Source organism: Trachemys scripta, chromosome 2, assembly GCF_013100865.1.
Source record: "Trachemys scripta elegans isolate TJP31775 chromosome 2, CAS_Tse_1.0, whole genome shotgun sequence".
NCBI classification, from domain to species: Eukaryota; Metazoa; Chordata; order Testudines; family Emydidae; genus Trachemys; species Trachemys scripta.
The window spans coordinates 82,470,587-82,490,536 of NC_048299.1; the positions used below are offsets into that span (position 1 = coordinate 82,470,587).

General features: G+C 42.6%; 1 long non-coding RNA gene across 1 annotated transcript in view; it reads left to right on the plus strand.

Annotated features, from left to right (window-relative positions):
* The window catches only part of LOC117871564, a 65,702-nt gene extending 46,124 nt beyond the window's left edge, over positions 1 to 19,578 (plus strand). Inside the window, exons 2-3 of the long non-coding RNA XR_004644281.1 lie at positions 17,577 to 17,739; positions 18,819 to 19,578. This is a non-coding gene — a long non-coding RNA (uncharacterized LOC117871564). The remainder of the gene's footprint in view (positions 1 to 17,576; positions 17,740 to 18,818) is intronic.
* Positions 19,579 to 19,950: the final 372 nt, after the last annotated feature.

A 19,950-nucleotide genomic window follows, 5' to 3' on the forward strand; every position in this document is an offset into this window, starting at 1 on the left:
TCATCTGTCCAGACGATAAAAGTATCATCATTGTATCTCAACTGTATCATTGGTTTTGTGGTGCATTTGTCCAGAAATTCTTCTTCTAGGTGGCTCATGAAGAGGTTAGCATATTGGGGAGCCATCCTCGTACCCATAGCTGTTCCTATGGTTTGGACAAAGTGTTTGTTGCTAAATGTAAAGTTGTTATGGGTGAGGATGAAACGGATGAGTTTGTCAATGTGTTTTGGGTGGATATCTGAGGGTTGTCCATTGTCTTGTAAATATTTAAGGCAAGCAGCTATGCCATCATTGTGAGGGATGTTTCCTGTTTGGTGAGTTACACAATTATGGAGGTTTACAATGCAAACATTTGCTATCACTCTATGTCATAGGGTAAAGATAAGTGAGACTAATACATACAGCATCCTATAAGCTATTTATGAGGTCTAAACACTAAACAAATTCTTATCGATTTAATATTTATTTTAACAATGCTAACACACAGGTGACCCAGACTGGTTTGCAGCTCTGCATTTGTCAGTGTTCAGCGAGGCCCAGGCCTTTGGCATGAGCTGGCATCTGGTCTGCCACTGTCACACATACATCTGGGACATTTTGGTTCAAAGAATATGTTTGATTTTATTTGATCCAAAGGGGAAGGCCTGACGGATCTGGACCATTAACTACGAACTCTTCTTTGTCATCATCGTATTATTAATAAACCAAACTGAAGCTTCAAACCTTGCAGCTCACCTGCAACATACATCTTCAATTTAGGATGAAGGTCTCCTCTGTGCCTGAGGCCAATACAAGGGAACTTAACTACATAAGTCCCATTTAAACCTTCTGATAACTTTTGGCAGAGAGGCAAATTTCACCCTTAATGCTAAGCCACATATTCCTTAGAAAATTATTAATTTTGTATAGAGGTTGAGTTGGCTGATGTCTCTTTTTAAGAAGTGGGGTAGGGACTGACAGGTAGAGAGAACTTTCATCTCCCTTGATAAATTGGAGATGATGACCTTTTAAACTACAAAGTATAAAAAGGTATAAGTTATCTGTCTGTTGGACAGAAACAAACAAAAAACCAGCTGCTTAAAATTCTGAAAAAGACACTGGTTGTTTCAAACACTAAACAGCCTTTTCAACTGCAGGATTCAGAAAGATCTAGCCATACAATACAGAACTGTCACTCAATCAAAGTAGTTTTAATGATCTACCTTTTGAAAGCAATAATTTCCTAAATTCTGTGAAAACATCATTCTTTTTCTCTCAGAATTTAGAAAATTATCCCTTTTTAATGCTATTTTTTTATTCAAAGGCTTCTAATTATATTACTAGGAAACCAAATTGAATGGAACTATAAAAAGAGACTAAAACAAAAGAAGTCTGAGAGATGTTCTGAATGTCTCAGTATAACATGGGACCAGAAAAAAAAGTATCTTCTCATTGGCTGAAAGTAGTTACAACCAAAGAAAATATTCAGCTGAAATTCACATACTGTACAAAACCAGATTGACTTTTGGCATTTGGCACTTAAATAGATTTTTGTGAGCAAATGCTTCCAGTTTAATATCTCATATTTGAATACTAGTTCAGCCACAACTAAATGGTAATTTAAATTTAACTTTAATTTTAAATACAAATCAAAAGCAAACCAAACAGTAAAAGCTATTTAAAACATTTCAAAAGGTTGGAAATCTCAACAACAATAGTGATTTTTCTTTGCCCATTTTTCAGTCAGCTCTACCAGAGAGAGGTTGTCTAACTCACCTTTCTGACAGGCCTACTTTTACCTGTCCTCTCCTGTTCAAGTCCTCTTATTAAAACATTTAACGCACCACATGGGTAGGCATTTTATTATTATTAGTGATATTCTAGTAGCACCTAAGAGCCCTGGTCATGGACCAGGACCTCCTTGTTCTAGGTGCTGTACAAACAAAGAACAGATCTTATATATAACTTCTTGTTTTATTGCATTGCATCTGCACTGAGCTAAAATTTGCAAGTTCTCAGGCAAACAACTTCCAGGAACTAGCCAGGATGCCTGTAGCTTTAGTTTATCAAATAAAATGAATTAATACACTATCCCAGTATAGTCTGTGCTGCTATGTAATTCCTCCTATTTTCCACTGAATGTTTTTCTTTTTTCCCTTTCCTACCACCCACCATTACAATCAGGACTGGAACCAGTTCGCCACCTGCATAACAGAGATAATCCTTCCTTTTTCCCATCCTTTAGTAACATTATTTATTTTGATTGTAAGCTCTTCAGGGCAGGGACTGTTACTTATTATGTACATGTACAGTGCCTAGCACAGAGATGCCCCAATCCCAATTATAGCTCAAGGGACTAATGTACTACAGTATAGAGGAAGGATGGTCCAGTGGTTAGGGCACTACCTTGGTATTCAAGAAATCTGGATTCAATCCTCTATGCTGCCATGAATTTCCTACATGACCTTGGGCAAGTCACCTCTCCTCTCTGTGCTTCAATTCCCCATTTGTAAAATTGAGATAATAGCATTTCTCTGTCTACTGGGTGAAGTAATGTCTCTACATTAAAATTGGTAGATGCTCACGTACTACATTCATGGGGCCACATAAGTACCTAAGATAGATAAATAATAAAGCCTGGAGATATCTCTTTCTGTATACCTTTCCCTCATGTTCAATATAACATATATAGCCTTCTACTGTTGCATCCCCTTCTAACTAACTGCCCTGGAAACAGCTTTAATTAAGCCAATAGATAAGATAAAAAAGGTAATTTTACATGTAAAAGGTATTTTATTAAATTAATAATATGCTTAGCTTTCAAATTTCACCTCCTCATCAATGGTGAATGATGGAGTCTTTCACAGGAAATTCCTTCACTAATTCATCAAGAACCAGCAAAATTAGAGTTAGAACAACACCTTGTGGAGACACGTTTATTGAAGGACAGGAACTAATAAAAGTGGAACAAAAGAAAGAATTTACCAGTGTCAAATACGGAGACACCAAGCATCATGGCACTTCTATCTGACTGCAGATGAAAGAACTCTGTGGGAAGGATAGACAGCTGACCAGTATCTAGGAATGAAAATGAGAATAAGATCTTAGTGACAGAGTCTAAGGGAAATAAAGATAAGGAAGTACCAAATGAGAAATCTAATTCCAGAAGTGTTGGGTCTTTGCTTAGGAGAATGTGTGAGGGATTTTGGCAAGATGCCAAGGGGAAACAAAAAATCCCAAAAAGCAGTGACAGCAAAGGGTAAAGAACTGCATTCCAAAGTCACTCTGAAAAAGTCTATAAAAGTTTATTTTCAATTATTTTTAGGCAGTGTTACTCCCCCAGTAAGTTATTAGATACAGCAGCAGCACAGCAGGGATCCTTTCTCACATAGATCCAGGAAACATACATGATGTTTGCACAGAGGTGTCAGTCAAGGAAACCAGAGGGGATAACCAGGGATGATGAGAACAAAGAGCTTGGATTGTGTGACAGATAAGCAGCAAGCAGTAGTGAAAAGGAGAAATGTATATCCGTCACTTAAAAAAAAGGTGCCACCTTTTAGAGAGATTGTGCATGTTCTATTGGTCATTTCAGTTCTATAGGAAATCTCTCTCGAAATGATCTGGTAGGTACATTTTAAGTCATCTGCAATGCACGTAGTGCCACTTTTGAGACTCATTTAACTTTTCTACTCACTTAAGGTCAGATTTAGGAAAGCATTTGAATTCAAGAAAGCACTTCAACATATACTTAATGGAGCTGATCAGTAATTTTCCACTGTAATTTTTTAAAATGGAAAATGCAGTTTCCAAACATTTTTCAATTTGCCATCAAGAAGATTTAACATATTTCACTTCAGGTCACTTCAATATTAAACTGCATATGTGTGAGGTGCTACAGTGCCTCATGTAAACTGGAGTTCAGGAGCCTCATGCCCCAATTCTCTTCTATGGGCCGGGATCCCTGACTGGACTGCCGTCTTCCCTCTGGCCAGCTGCTCTGATGAGAGTTCCATGATACACTGTGGTCATGGAAGATGTAGTCAAGCTGTGGATCTTGGCCAATAGGGAAGAATAGGGACATGAGGCACCTGAACTACAACTCCCATGAGGCACTGTGGCAGCTCAGGCAGATTTTGTTTAATATTAGCTTGACATGAAATAAAACATTTTGATATTTCATATTTTTGTTCCAGAAAAACTTTCAATATTTAAACTCATAGACTCAAAGGCCAGAAGGGAGCATCATGATCATCTAATCCGACCTCCTGCACATTGCAGGCCACCGAACCTCATCCAGCCACTCCTGTAAATAGGCCCCTAACCTCTGGCTGAGTGACTGAAGTCCTCATATCATGATTTAAAGACTGCAAGTTACATTTACACTAGTTTAAACCCGCAAGTGACCCATGCCCCATGCTGCAGAGGACCCCATGAAATAAATCTTTCCTGAACTCCCTCTTAAGGCCTTCATACAACCCCCCATCTCTCCAAGCTCATCATCAGAGACAAGTTTCCCTTAGATAAGGATACACCAACTCAAAGTGGCACCAGACCCTGCCAGAACAACAGATGCAAAAATCTGCAGACATATCTCTACTGCTACAATGATCAATACCACCCACACCACACCTTTCAGGATCCATGGATCCTACACATATGGTGTACCTCATCCAGTGCACTAAATACCCCAGTAATAACTATGTGGATGAAACCAGACAAAAATCATTGTCCTCACAAAGGAAAATGATAAAAGACAAAAACACCATGTCACCCATGGGCGAACACTTTTCAAAAACTGATCATGCTATATCTGACCTCTCAGTCCTCATCCTCAAAGGAAACCGGCACAACACTTTCAAAAGACAAGCCTGGGAGCTTACATTTATAACTTTGCTATACAACAATCTATAACCCACTAACAACTCCTCCCTGCTCTGCAGCTGCCTTCTCCCCTACTGGTTCCTTTCCCACCTATGACTGAAGGGGTGTTAATGGGCCACTTCACCTTGAATGGCCCCTTGAAATATGCATTTTGACAATTTGTCCCACCTTGCATTTAGCTGTAACACTCGGAGTACCTTTCCCAGACCTAAAGAAGAGCTCTGTGTAGTCTCGAAAGCTTGTCTCTATCACCAACAGAAGTTGGTCCAATAAAATATATTACCTCACCCACCTTGTCTCTCAAAATAGAAAAGAAGCATTAATTAGTGTAAAGTGCTGGGCCTGCAGACAAGAGGATCTATTGAAACCAAATGAGCCATTGTGTAACATCAAAGGACAAACACTTTGTTGATTGCCTGCCCCAGTCACATGAAAGGGAGACAGGCATTGACACTTGTTCTCTCAGTCTGAACTCTGGGGGAAGGGAATAAAAATGCCTGTCCAGAAGAAACATTATTCCTATGCTTCTTGAACTCTGAGGGGTGAGGATTTCTAAGCATGTACCAGGAGTCCCCAGATGTTGAGCATGGGTTACCCCTAAAGGACATATAAAGCATGCATATTAATAACAGTTACTATCATCTTTTGGAACCTGAGACTGTATCTCATTTGTGTGTGTATCTTTACCTGCTTTAATCCTGTAAATAATTCTCTTATTTCTTTTTCCTAGTTAATAAACCATTGGCTATAAGCATTGTCTTTGTTGAGAGATCTAGAGTACAATTGACCTGGTGTAAGTAACAGGTCCTTTGGGACTGGGAGTAGCCTGAATGATGATGTGATTATTGGTGTAAGCGACCATCTATCACAAAGTCAAGCTTGCCTGGGAAGCAAGATAGACAGGAGTACCCAAGGGGGCTGTTTGTGACTCCATGATAAGGTTGTTATAGTGCTTGAGGAGTTCATACTTGCTACTTGGTTGTTGAAATCTAATTATAGATTATACAACCAGTTGGGGTTTTTTGCCCTGCTTCTTGACACTCTGCCCTGAGGTTGGCACTCACGATCGTGAGCCACTTCAGACAGCATGACAGTAGGACAAAACAATTAATTACAATTCATCAATTAACTTTCACATTCCTGTGCACTTGCTAGTAGTGTACAACTTCATCTTCTTCCAGGTATGCACAAAGATCCAGATACTACTGCTATAACTTCCACTGAAACCTGTCTAAAGGTGATCTGCAAAGGGTTTGCCAAAAGTTTAATTTGTTTGCAAAATTCCAAAAGAGGTATAAAAGCATGTAGGTTTGTCTTCATGCAAAGTTGAATGTAGTTTTAAACTGATCTAGTTAATCCTGTGCAAATCATTGTATGGATACTTTTATTGTGGTTTAAACCAGGATTATTCAGTTTAGTGTATGTCAGTTGGGAAGAGGTTTAAAGTAAACCAAAATAAGTCATTCTTAAACATAAATGAGTGTCCCCAAAAAGGATTTATAAGCCAGTATAAAATTATGTCAAGGGATGCAGTGTGGCCTAGTGGATAGGACTAGAAATCAGGAGATATCTGTTCCATTCCCACCCTTGCCACTGATCTGCTGGGTGATCTTGGGCAAATCACTTTGCAGCTCTGTGTCTCAGGTTCCCCTTCTGTAAACTGGAGGTAATTATACTGACCTCCTTTGTAAATCACTTTGTGATCTGTTGATAAAAAGTCCTGTAAAAGCTAAGTATTATTATTAGTTGAAAGGTTCACTTAATCCTGTATGTTAGCAACATTGCCTTCCTATGAAATCTGAAATGCAGGCTTCCTAGTTTCTCTGACAATGGGCCTGATCTGACCCCTATTGTGGGAGTTTGCTGTTGAATGTAATGAGCGTTTGGTCTGCCAAGAGGCGGCTACATTGTGGTTACACAAAATAAATCACTTAATGCATGGATTTAGGAGAGCCCCCTAAAGCCATCACAGTGGCTTCTTAGTCACTTATATATATACTGAAGAACTGTTTTCAGGATTATAAAGTATTCAATTTTCCCCCATAGGTTGCACTACTGAGCATATAATGTTTTTCTATATGTGAATAGGGTGTGTGCAAATGGCTTCCCTGAACCCTTAAGAAATCTGCATAATTTATGAAATTTAAAAAAGGGGGAAAATGCAGGTTTTATGCAAACTATAATATTTTGTGGTTTCCACCTCCGATTTGTGTTTGTGTTATCATAAAAGCGAGTGTGATTTCAGCTATAGAAAAAAAGGTCCATAATATTGAGGAATTTTTTTTTATGGAGTGGTTTTCATCCACAAATATACCCAAAGAACACCAGGGCATGCACACACACTGTAAGGCCGACTATGGAAATGCATATCTGTATGCATTGCCTTATTCAGCTGGTTTCTCTGGATTATTGTTGTTTTATTGTAGCAAACATAATGCAAATAAAATAAAAAGCTTAACCCAGCAAACGAACACAGAACTGTTGAGATCACATAACGCTACTTTGCATTAGCCAAAAACCCTGCATGATTTCAGGTTAAAAACTGGTCCCTTGTAAACAATCATCATCATCATCATCATCATAAAAATCCATTCCCATAGAATAAATACATTAAACCTCTGAAGAGCTATCGTGTTACCTCCCTTGTACTTATGAGAAAAGATTAAACTGGCTTATGAGTTATCTGTCTTATGCTCATGACAGAAAGATAATCATCCTTAGGGGTGATATATGCTAAATACTTCATAACTATTCCAAACCAGCAGCAGTAGCTTTCTTCTTTATAGCACTGCCATTTGTTCCCACTCACATTGTAAAATCTCTGGACCAATATTATTTTTCCTGCTTTTGAAACCTATTTCAGAATGTTTCAAACTATCATAAAAATTTCAGGTCCCTGAGGAATTCTAAGGCTTGGGCAAAAAATTGTTAACCTGGCTGCTTAAAATTAGGCTCCCAAATTCACATTCAGACCAAGGATGCCGGAACCAAGGGTGGACAGGGGGCCATGCCCCACCCCCACTTTGTAACATGGGCATAGTTTGGAGAGACAGGGGGAAGCATTGCCTTCTCACTCCCCACCCCCAAACTGCAAGCCTTGGGCAGGCACAGAGGCAGGGGCTGCAATGCACAGCGGGGAAGCTGATAATGGGGATCAACTCCCCTCCCACAAAGTTCCTGAGCACTGTTGCCGGAAGCTCCTGAGAAGTTGGGGGGCCACCAATGCCTGGACTGTTGCCCCGCCTGCAGGAGCACCGCCAGCTTTTTTGCCGCCCTAGGGGGCGGAAGGTCCCGCCCCCGAAATGCCGCTCCCGACAGAGGCGGCGGAAGGTCCCGCCCAAGAAATACCGACGATGACCAGGGCGGCCGCCGCCTCCCAAATGTTAGTGCCCTAGGCGACTGCCTAGGTCGCCTAATGGGTTGCGCCGGCCCTGCCCGCCTGTGCTCCCTCACTCTGCCTGAAGGCCCCACTCCCACTCAGCCTTTTCCCCCCCTTGCCCTGCCCACACTGTGCCTCTTCCCCCTGAGGCACCATCCCCTCTCCACCTCTTCCCCCGAGGTCCTCCCCCATTGCTCACCCTTAAGGCACGAGGGGGCAGAAAGGAACACATGGTGGGTGAGGGGGCTCAGGAGAGGGGATGGAGAGGAGGGGCAGAGAGGAGTGAGCAGCAGGTGGGAAGGGACTCGGGAGGGGGCGTAGAAGAGCAAGCAGTGGGCAGGGGAGATTTGGGGGTGGGGTGGAGAGGAGTGAGCGGCAGGTAGTGGGGCAGGGGCAGACAGTGGAGAGGAGAGAGCGGGGGGAGCCTTGGGAGGGGGTGGAGAGGAGTGAGTAGAGGGCTTGGGGGAGGGGGCAGGTGGATGGGGGTCTCAGGGGAAGAAGTGGGGTGGGGCATGGTCTGGGTGCTGGTGGCACCCCTACTTATAGGGAGCTTCTGGCGCTGTCACCCAGCCTCCCCAAATGCAAGAGTCACACACTGCCTATGGCCTGCCTAATTATACTTTTACATTTGACTTGTCAGATTTATGTTCCTTTCTATTTTCCTCAGTAGGATTTGACTTTCAGTTTTTAAAAGATGACTTTTTGTCTCTAACCACCTCTTTTACTCTGTTGTTTAGTCATGATGGCATTTTTTTATCATCTTACTGTTTTTTTTTGTTTTTGTTTTATTTGGGGCATACATGCACCTGTTTTTGGTGTTTATAAAAAGGTTCTATTCAGCTTGCAGGCATTTCACTTTTGTGACTGTTTCTTTTAATTTCTATTTAGTCTCCTCATTTTTGTGTAGTTCCCTTTTTTGAAGTTAAATGCTACTGTGGTGGGTGTGATGGGTTGGATCACAGAAACCCTGTTGGGGCTGCCAACTGATGTGCCAAGACTACTTCTGCCCCTGCTTTACCTGCCAATTGAGACTCCAGAACCCTGCCCAGTTGTGCCAGACACACTTGCTGGCTACAAACGCAGACCCAGGTCTGAACCACGTCCCACACAAGCTACAGGCTTAACTGAAAGCAGCTTAAGAAGTGTTCCTGTCTCTAACACTCAGATGCCAAACTCTCAATGGGGTCCAAACCCCAAATAAATCTGTTTTATCCTGTATAAAGCTTATACAGGGTAAACTCATAAATTGTTCGCTCTCTATAACACTGATAGTGAGATATACACAGCTGTTTGCCCCCCCCCAAGTATTAATACTTACTCTGGGTTAATTAATAAATAAAAAGTGATTTTATTAAATACAAAAAGTAGGATTTAAGTGGCTCCAAGTAATATCAGACAGAACAAAGTAAATTACCAAACAAAATAAAATAAAACACGCAAGTCTATGCATAATACAGTAAGAAAACTGATTACAGATAAAACCTCACCCTCAGAGATATTTCAGTAAGATTCTTTTACAGACTAGCCTTCTTCTACTCTGGGTCCAGCAATCACTACCACCCCTGTGGTTACTGTCCTTTGTTCCAGTCTCTTTCCTGTAACCTTTGGGGGTGGAGAGGCTATTTCTTGAGCCAGCTGAAGACAAAATGGAGGGGTCTCCCAAGGGCTTAAATAGACTTTCTCTTCTGGGTGGAGACCCCCTCCTCTCTCCTATGCGAAGTCCAGCTCCAAAATGGAGTTTTGGAGTCACATGAGCAAGTCACATGTCCGTGCATGACTCAGTTTTTACAGGCAGCAGCCATTGCCCACATGCTATTTTGAACGTCTCCAGGAAGACTTCTTATGTGGATTGGAGTCTTCCAAGATCCATTGTTCATTAAATGTTTCTTGATTGGGCACTTAATTTGCACATTCCTTTCTCAAGAAGCTGACCAAATGCTTTACTAAGGCTACTTAAAATCAAACAAGTACACAGCCAATATTCATAACTTCAAGTACAAAAATGACACATGCATACAAATAGGATGAATATATTCAGTAGATCATAACCTTTACAGAGATATGTTACATGGCATAAGGAGCGTAAAACATGGTGAGTTCCAGGAGTAGCTACTCCAAGAAGCAGTCGTTAATGGTATCTAGCAATTTTATTTCTGCATCCTGTCCTGAGGTGACATGTTCCCAGTCAATATGGGGATAGTTGAAATCCCCATTATTATTTGGATTTTCTATTTGTGTAGCCTCTCTAATCTTCCTAAGCATTTCACAATTACTGTCACCATCCTGGTCAGGTGGTCGGTAGTATATTCCTATAGCTATACACTTATTCAAGAATGGAATTTCTATCTATAGAGATTGTATGGTACATTTTGATTCATTTAAGATTTTTACAATATTTGACGCTATGCTTTCTTTCACATATGTGCCACTAGTGCAACCGTGTCTGTCATTCCTATACATTTTGAACCTCGGTATTACCATGTCCTTTTGATTATCATTGTTACACCAAGCTTCTGTGATGCCTATTATGTCAATATCCTCATTTAATACCAGGCTCTCAAGTTTACCCCTCTTGATATTTAGACTTAGTGTATTTGTATACAAGCACTTACAAAATTTGTCAATATTTACTTTTCTGCCTTCACATGATTGAATGGGACTCTTCCATTTGACTGTTTCTCTTCAGTTCCTACCTGTACTTTATCAACCTCCATCCTCTACTCTTTATTAGAATATAGGGTATCCCCTTTAAAGGATGTGTCTGTTTGAACCATGTGTGCCTCTGCGCCTGTTAGCTTTCCTCCAGCCCATAGTTTAAAAACTTCTCTCTGACTTTTTAAATTTTACATGCCAGCAGTCTGGTTCTGTTTTGGCTTCAATGGAGCCCATCCTTTCTCTATAGGCTCCTTCTTCCCCAAAACATTCCCCAGTTCCTAATAAACTTAAATCCCACGCTGTGAACACCATCATCTCATCCACACATTGAAACCCTGCAATTTTTCTGCCGCAGTGTATGCGAAGTATTTTAACTAGAACTGTGTGAAATGTGTGCAGCCAAGTTTAAAAATAACTTTTGAAATGGGCCTGTTTTCAGGTTTCTATGAACAGGCAGTGTTGGTACAAAAGGCTTTGCATCAGCCAAGTTTGAGTTTGGTTGTGACACAGGGCTTCCACTCCTTACACTTGCTGAAAGGGCCAATTAATTTTTACTGAACTTGGGCCAGAAAGTCCCTTTTACCTCTGCTGAAAGGATGACAATCCAGTGGATTCTTGCAATAGAGGAGTTGGCTACAGGAGCTAGAGAATCACACCAGAGACAAATTGCCTCCCTAAGATTTATTCCAGTCTTGGAGGGTTCACTGGTTTGGGGAGCTGCGAGGGACCGTGCCTGGGGACGGTCAACATCAGGAAAATGTCTCACAGCCCGCAATCAGATTACCCTGATGGGCCGCAAGTTGCCCACCACTGCCCTAGTACAAGAAGGAGGCACCCAATGAAATTAAAAGGTTTCAGATTTAAAAATAAGAGGTTAGAAAACGTGACCTATGACGAAAAGTTGAAAGAATTGGGCATGTTTAGTCTAGAGAAAAGAAGACTGAGGAGGGACATAACAGTCTTCAAATATGTAAAAAGTTTGTTATATAAAGGATGGTGATCAATTGTTGTCCATATCCACTGAAGCCAGGACACGAAGTAATTGGCTTAGTTTGCAATAAGGGAGATTTAGGTTAAATATTAAGAAAAACATCAAAGCTATAATGATAGTTAAGCAGTTGAATAGAGTATCTAGGGAGGTTGTAGAATCCCCAACTTTAGAGGTTTTAAAAAACAGGTTAGACAAACATCTGTCAAGGATGTTAATCCTGCCTCAGCATGGGGGAATGGATTAGACGGCCTTTTTAAGGTCCCTTCCACCTAGGGAGACCAGATCAAAGGGATGACATATCAGGACAAGGGGAGGCGGAGCAGGGGCCGGGGGCATTAGCAGGCCCCGGCCACACCGCCAGATCGCACACAGCGCCCCAGCCGCACGCGCTGCTCTCCCCGCAGAGCCTCCTGCTCCCCAGCTAGCCCTGGGCACATGCGGAGCATCCCGCCACCGGCGGGGAGCCCCGCACCTCTCACACTCAGCTGCACTCCAGCGGCTCCTTCCTGGCAGGGCGAGCCGCTGGAGTGCAGCCAAACAGGAGAGGCGCAGGGCTCCCCGGCAGCGGCGGGGAAGTTTATCGGTTCGGGGGACCCAAGCCGGTTCCTCGCCCCTGTCCGCCGGCCACCCCGCCTGGGACAAGTCTCGCCCCCACAGCTCCTCTCCGCTGCGTGTCTCTGGCGGCCCACACCCCCGGGCCGCGCTGCCCACCTGGGCCGGAGCGAGCCCCAGCCGCTGCCTGCGCGCAGCCCAGGCCATGGCCAGCTAGCACCCAGCAGCCACGGCAACTTTCCCTTCCCCTCCCACGCTCTTGGAAGATGCCCAACACTCCTCCCTCCACTCCATCCCCCCTCCACATCTCCTCCCTCCACTCCCCTTTCCTCCTCCCTCCATCCCCCTCACATCCCACGCATGCTGGTGTCCAGTGGCCTCCCTCCAGCGCTTGCGCCGCCGCCATACAGCTGATCAGCGGCGCACAAGCCTGGGAAGGAGGAGGAATGCGGGTGTCTTGCTAGGGGAAGAGGCGAGGCCAGGGCAGGGATTTGGGGAGGGATCCAATGGGAGAAGGAGGGGCAGAATCGGCACGGGGGGGGGGCGAGAGCACTGGAGAGGAGGGCAAAATTGCTTTTTTGTCCAGCGTCCCAACCTAACATCAGTCACGACGCTGGACAAACAAGCAAATATCGGGACAGTCCCGATAAAATCGGGACGTCTGGTCACCCTACTTCCAGCCCTACCTTTCTACAATTCTATGAAAAATGGGTATTTTATACAACATATAATTAGCCTGTGGGAGTTACTACCATATGGTATTGTTAGACATATATATGAATAATAATTATCATTTGCAGTTACACTAGCTAATATAAAAATGCATAAGAAATATCTACTGACCAGGTTCAGCACATAAACCAACCCCAACATGCCTGAGATTAAGAAGAAACATCCTAGAGCTATGTCAAGAGAGACACTTTAGGTTTACCAACCCTTTGGTACTTGAATAGAGGAGTGAAGTACACTATCAGAGATAGTAGTACCCAGACTATCTCATAATGCAGAGCTCTAATGTTAGGAGGAGGGAGAGCTCAGTGGTTTGAGTATTGGCTTGATAAACCCAGGGTTGTGAGTTCAATCCTTGAGAGGGCCACTTAGGGATCTGGGGCAAAATCAGTACTTAGTCCTGCTAGTGAGGGCAGGGCCTGGTCTTGACCACCTTTTGGGGTCCTTCCAGTTCTATGAGCTAGGTATATCTCCATATATATATATACATATACATATATGATGCCAAATTTTATTCATGGATGTTTTGTCAGTCAAAAGATCTATAAGTTTGCCAGAAGCTTCATTGAAGTTTTCATTTAGGTCAGCCTATTCTGCAGATATTTCTACAAAAATCTGCCCTGATGACATTTTGAAAGGCCCTGCTTCAATGGCATTTTAAAAAATAAGAGATGCCTTAAATAATAGCTACTTGAGATTAACTCTCATGTCATTAAATCATTGAAACCTGGTGCAATTATTGTCTGACAATTCATAGTTGCTTATCATGTTCTTTTTTATACAAAAAAATCCCTCAATTAAGTTATACAGTTTTTTGTTCCTGAAAATATGTGGTTGTAATTTAGACACTTATTTCCCCCCTTAATAGCTTCTCATGATGATCTGTGGGGCATCTCATCATTTCTTTGTCTGATCAATGGCCAATAAAGGCAGGACACTATCAACCTAGCAACCTCGGAGTGAACTTTAAACTTTTTCTGGGGTCATATACACTACATGTGTAAACATGGGAAAGAAAGATAATACTGGAATGACTTCGATCCAAATGTTAAAATATCTGAGAATAATCAATTTCTGTGAAAGGTAGGATGGAACGTGGCAGGTTGACATATTAAAACAGAAGGAATGAAAAGAACCAGCTAGATTATAATGATATTTGTGGGGCCAGTATGGTTTATCAGGTAAATAAATACAGTCATTACCAAGAAAATATTCCAGACAAGATTATCAAACTAATCGTGTAAATAAATATTATAAGGCTTTCTTTAAATTTGTACTTAGCATGGTCATGAAACTTGTGCTACCAGGGACTAAAGGGAGCCAAACAGTTCTATCTTTTGCCCCAACATTTCTGACAATAGCGATCAAAAATACGTGAAACCAATTTGATGACATTGGGTTTTCTTAAAGTTACTCTTTTTAATACTAATAAAATAATGAATATTTTAGAGTTTTTCATCTCAAAGGTCACAAATGCTCCACCTGTTTTGTTTACAGTTGGATAGAAAGACAGATGAAAGGGAGCTTATGTTATGTTATAAAAGTTTTATTGTATGTGATTTGGGATGAGTATGACTAAGTTATACAGGTTCTTTCAGACTAGTGCCAATAGCACCGTATTTGCCTGGGTAATTGCTACATGGTATACTGAAAACTATATTGGAAATGTTTTAGTGGTTGTTTTTTAAAATCAAGATTACTATTTTTATATCTCTTTGCCTGTAAAGACACAGCACAGGACTCAGAAGGAATGGAAGATTATAACTAAAGCTTTTAGAAGCCTCTAAACACACAACCTATACATAATATTTATAATCTGATATCTTGGAATCTTCCAGGTAAAAGCAACCCTTTCAGAAATTCCAGTTGAATAGTTTTACTGGCTCCAATTTGATCAGATAGCTTTTGGAAGAGAGCAACTGATCATTTGTTCTGCAGACTCCTGGAGCTATTTGTTCTCCAGCAGAATCCAACAGAGACCAATAGAAATTATCACAAGACAAACAGAAACCAGTTAAGACCAACTGAAGGAGTCTAAGGGACATTTCCACTAAGGATGTGCTGCATATCCCATTGAAAGCTGACATTTCCCTCTTTCCAATCGTATAAATCTCTTGTTTCTGGCCCTGAAGTATTGCAAGTATCTGACCTTAAAATGTCACTGGTGCAGGACTGAATATTGATCATGTTGTCATTCAGACTGGTATAATTTTGGGGGATGAATTCACATTTGTGGGAAAACAGCAAACCTTTCTTTGACAGGTGGGAGAAAAAGGCATCTATATGGATTGTTAAAAATAGTTTTTATAGTGCACAGAGAATAGGTGGCTAAAGGTGTATAGTATCACATAGCTCTGCATTTTATGATGTGGAAATTACCAGCAAAGTGGCATGTAATATACAATATATATAACATATACAAGATATTAAACACTGCACGTTTGGCTATATGTCTATATATAACTGGAATCACTTCCTCCATTACTGAAATATAGTTTCTCTGGCTGAACCTAGCTGTTGAGCTTCTTTTGACCATATTAGGTGATTCAGTGATAATAAACTAGGGTTACCATATTCAAACATTTAAAAAAGAGGACACTCCATGGGGTCCCAGTCCCGCCCCTGGCCCCGCCCCAACTCCGCCCCTTCCCCGGCCCTGCCCCTGGCCCTGCCCCCGGCCCCGCCCCAACCCCATCCCTTCCCCGCCCCCATTCCAACCCCTTCCCCAAAGTCTCTGCCCCAACTCTGCCCCCTCCTCTGAGCACCCCGCATTCCTCCTCCTCCCTCCCACTCTGATCTTGGTTGGGGGTTGCTAAGTGCTTCCCTCCTCCCCACTCGCCCTGCAGCCCCTGCACCCCCCGCCCCTGCAGCCTCTGTGCCCCCTGCTCCCCACTGGCCCTGCAGCCCCTGCGCCCCCTGCCTGCCCTGCCCCCGCACCCCCCTGCCCCTGCAGCCTCTATGCCCCTGCCTGCCTGCTCCTCTTCGCCCTGCAGCCTCTACACCCCACCGCCTGCCCTGCCCCTGCGCCCCCCTGCTCCTCCTCACCCTGCAGCCCCTGCACTCCCCCCCCCCCCCGCAGCCTCTGCACCCCCGTCTGCCCTCCTCCTCCTCACCCTGCAGCCTCTGCACCCCCCCGCCTGCCCTGCTCCCCCGCTCACCCGGCAGCCTCTGCCTGGCGGGGGCTTCGGATGCTCAGCGGCGACCGGGACAGCGCGGGTCCCTGCAGCCCGGGCACACGCCACACTCCCTGCCCCATGCCGCAGCCTCCTTCCTGCTGCGCGGGGTGACAGGGCCGCAGGAAGGGTCCCCCAGTGGCCGGGGAGTCCCCGCCCGCGAGGGAAGCCCGAGCCGCTGGCTGGGCCCGGCCTCCCCATGGTCCTGCGGGCTCGGTTGGGGCGCGCGGTCCGCCCGGCCTCCAGGGGTAGCAGCGGCCCCTTTGCCGCCTTCTGCAACTGTGCCTCTCCCCCTTCCCCCGCCCGAGCTCACTACAATGTAGCCGGGCGGCTGGGCTGCGCTGCAGACCCGACGGGTTGTGCTGGGGCTGGGCGGACCCTGGCTTATGCTGCCTCCCTATTTCCCTGGGCATGTCCAACTTTTTGGCAATTCCCCCCGGACGGGGATTTGAGTACCAAAAAGTCGGACATGTCCGGGGAAATCCGGACGTATGGTAACCCTAAATAAACACATGGTTCATATGACAGAAAAACTTTCCTAATATCAGAGTCATATTCTGATATGTTTATTCTAAACATAACTCTGAAATGCTTTATTATTAAATTGTTTTGTTTTCTCTCCCGGTTTGCATCAAACATCTCAAACAAACCTTTAAGAATGGATTGTTGAATACAAATGACTTACAAGACATTTGCATCAGTTTTTAACAAATCAGACTGTCAGAACACTATGGTTAAATATGGACAGTTGATCACAGATGATTCAGGTCTTCAATGGTGCATTGCAAAGGAGGTATCTACAGTAGAATGGCAGTACACACCATGCACATATCACCCTTATTACTCAAAGACCCAGAAAGACAAATACATTCTTTGAATGGGCACAAGTTCATCAATTGTTGATGCTGGTATTCAGGGGAGATGAAGCCTGGTTGTGAAGATTACATCTGGATCCATTTTTTATTTTGAAATTCAGAGATAGTCAGATCTGGGGTTTTCAAGTTGGGAGCTGCAAACAGATGTCAGGAGGTCATGACTACCCTGCCCATGGAAGGGGGTTCCAGAGGGGGTCCCACTATGGAAAATGGGGTCACAGTCTGGAAAAGGTGCCACTGATTTTGTTCTGTGTGTAGTATAGAATTTTTAACATTCAAACACGTTCAGAATAGAAATAATTGCAATTTAAAGTATTCTTAGGGTAACTATTATATAGTATCAACTTTCATTTTCACAGATTCATAGATTTCAAGGCTAGAAGGGATCATTGTAATAATCGAGACCACAGGCACACAAGCCAGACAACTTCACCAAAATAATTCCTGAAGTATATCTTTTAGAAAGACATCCAATCTTGATTTTAAAAATTGTCAGTGATGAAGACTCCACCACGACTCTTGGTAAGTTGTTCCAAAGGTCAGTTACTCTCACTGTTAAAAATGTACACTTTATTTCCAGTCTGAATTTGTCTAGCTTCAAATTCCAACCACAGGACTGTGTTACTCCTTTCTCCGTGAGATTGACGAACTCATTATTAAATATTTGCTCCCCATGTAGGTACCTATAGACTTTCTCTTGGTTAAGCTAAATAGATTGAGCTCTTTGTGTTTATCACTATAAGGGCTGTTTTCTAATCCTTTAATCATTCTTGGGGCTCTTCTCTGAACCCTCTCCAATTTATAAATATCTTTGAATTGTGGACACCAGAACTAGACACAGTTTTTCAACAGCAGTCGCACCAGTGCTAAATACATATGTAAAATAACTTCAACTCAAGTTTCGCCTGTTTAAACATCTAAGAATTGCATTAGCCATTAAAAAAAAATAATTAAATGCTTTCACAAGAGCAAGGGCCTTAGAGCAGGGGCACACTCATGCAGAATCAGTTGTGAAATGAGGACCTTAGGCTAGTGATAATTCTGGATTGGGTATTTATTAAAGCTGTGCAAAATTGTGGGGAATTTTCATATAGTATTTGCTCTTTGTACATCTTGAAATTTTGAATAACCATGAAATTTCACATTTTCACAGTGAAAACAAACTTCCTTGAAAGTAGTCTCATTTTTACTGAAAATGGTTTGAATATAGTGCAATTTTGATGAAGATTTCATGGGTTCTAGACCAATATAGAATTCACAAGGAAAATACTTGCATTTCTCTTCTTACATATATTTCTCATTCTTCTAGTAATTTTATTATATCTACCTATTTCCAATAGATATATTTTCTTAATTTTCTGCTCTCGTCTGTTCTGCAGTGCTGGTGTGTTTGAAATAGTTGTTTCAGGCCTGTAAGCAACTGTCTTCCCCAGTCAGCTCTAATCACAGTCAACACACCTTGTATAGGGTCAAGACTTACTCCCATCCTGGCATTATGCATTATTTCCAAAGAAATGTATAATCAATGTGTAACCCAAATCCTATCCCCAGCTATCTCCTTGAATTTGTCTATTGTTCAACCTAGATTTTTCTCTTCAAAGGGCCACTCCCATGCTTCCTTATGCCAGGTGGAGTTAACAAGCTACCTGCAACCATGAATCACCAGGACTGACTGAATGTTTCCCAAGATGATCAACACCTGTTGACAGGATAGGTTCACAGGAAAACACAGTCATCCATCTCATTACAGATCCATCTCAGAGGTAGTTTAATTTCAGTGGTGCCATGTGTAATTCCTTAACTGGATTCTCTATCCTCACCCCTTCCCTGTGCATATGGAGGGTTCTCGAATAGTTGGTTCCACTTCACATGAGAACAGGGGAAAGATCTTGGGAGGCTTTGTAAGAGATGTGCACTTCCTAGGCCAGATCCTCAGCTGGTGTGAATTAGGGTAGTTCCACTGATTTCAGTAGAGCTTCACTGAACACGAGCTGAGGATTTACCCTATGTGTGATACAAAGCCTAGCTCTGTTCCATGGAGTAGGGGAGATTGGGGCAGGTAAGCACAGGGCTGGGAAGGAGTTTGCCCAAGTTCATACCAGATATCTCTGGAACAGCTTAGTGAAGAATCTAGTTCTTTGGACTCCCAGACCTCTACTGTGGCCACAAGACTCTGAACATGGATTCCATGGTACTTTGTATTAAAGCAGTTAGTGTAGTTTTACTCTGTTTGTGCACGTACATGAGTTTTCTTCCGATTGGAACTGTTATTGCTGTGATGATTAAATAACCTTTAATTTTTTTGGCATTTCAGTCCAGCTAGTTAAGGCTTATGATCTAATTAGCATTTGGTATTTGATAACTCCACCGACTATCAAGAACCTCTAAATTAAAATATTTCAGAATCAAAATGTCTTGTCAAGGAATTCAGTTGAAACAAAACAATTTCTTCTTCCATTCCTTACCGTTTATCTTCAGGTTTATTGGTTAATGTTTAATGCTCAGAATGAAAACTTAATAATCTCAGAATGTCATGCACTGCTATGTTCTGAAGTGCTCTTTGCCTCTTTCCTTCTCTCTGTCATTTGAAGTTCTTGGCTAAAGGTTGATAACCTGAAAATCTCTCCTGTCCACCATTGTTTAGAAACCTTGAAAGTGACTGAGCAATAAGTCATGGCAACAAATCATTTTCTGTCCATCTTAATGGACATCATTGTAGAAATAATGACCATT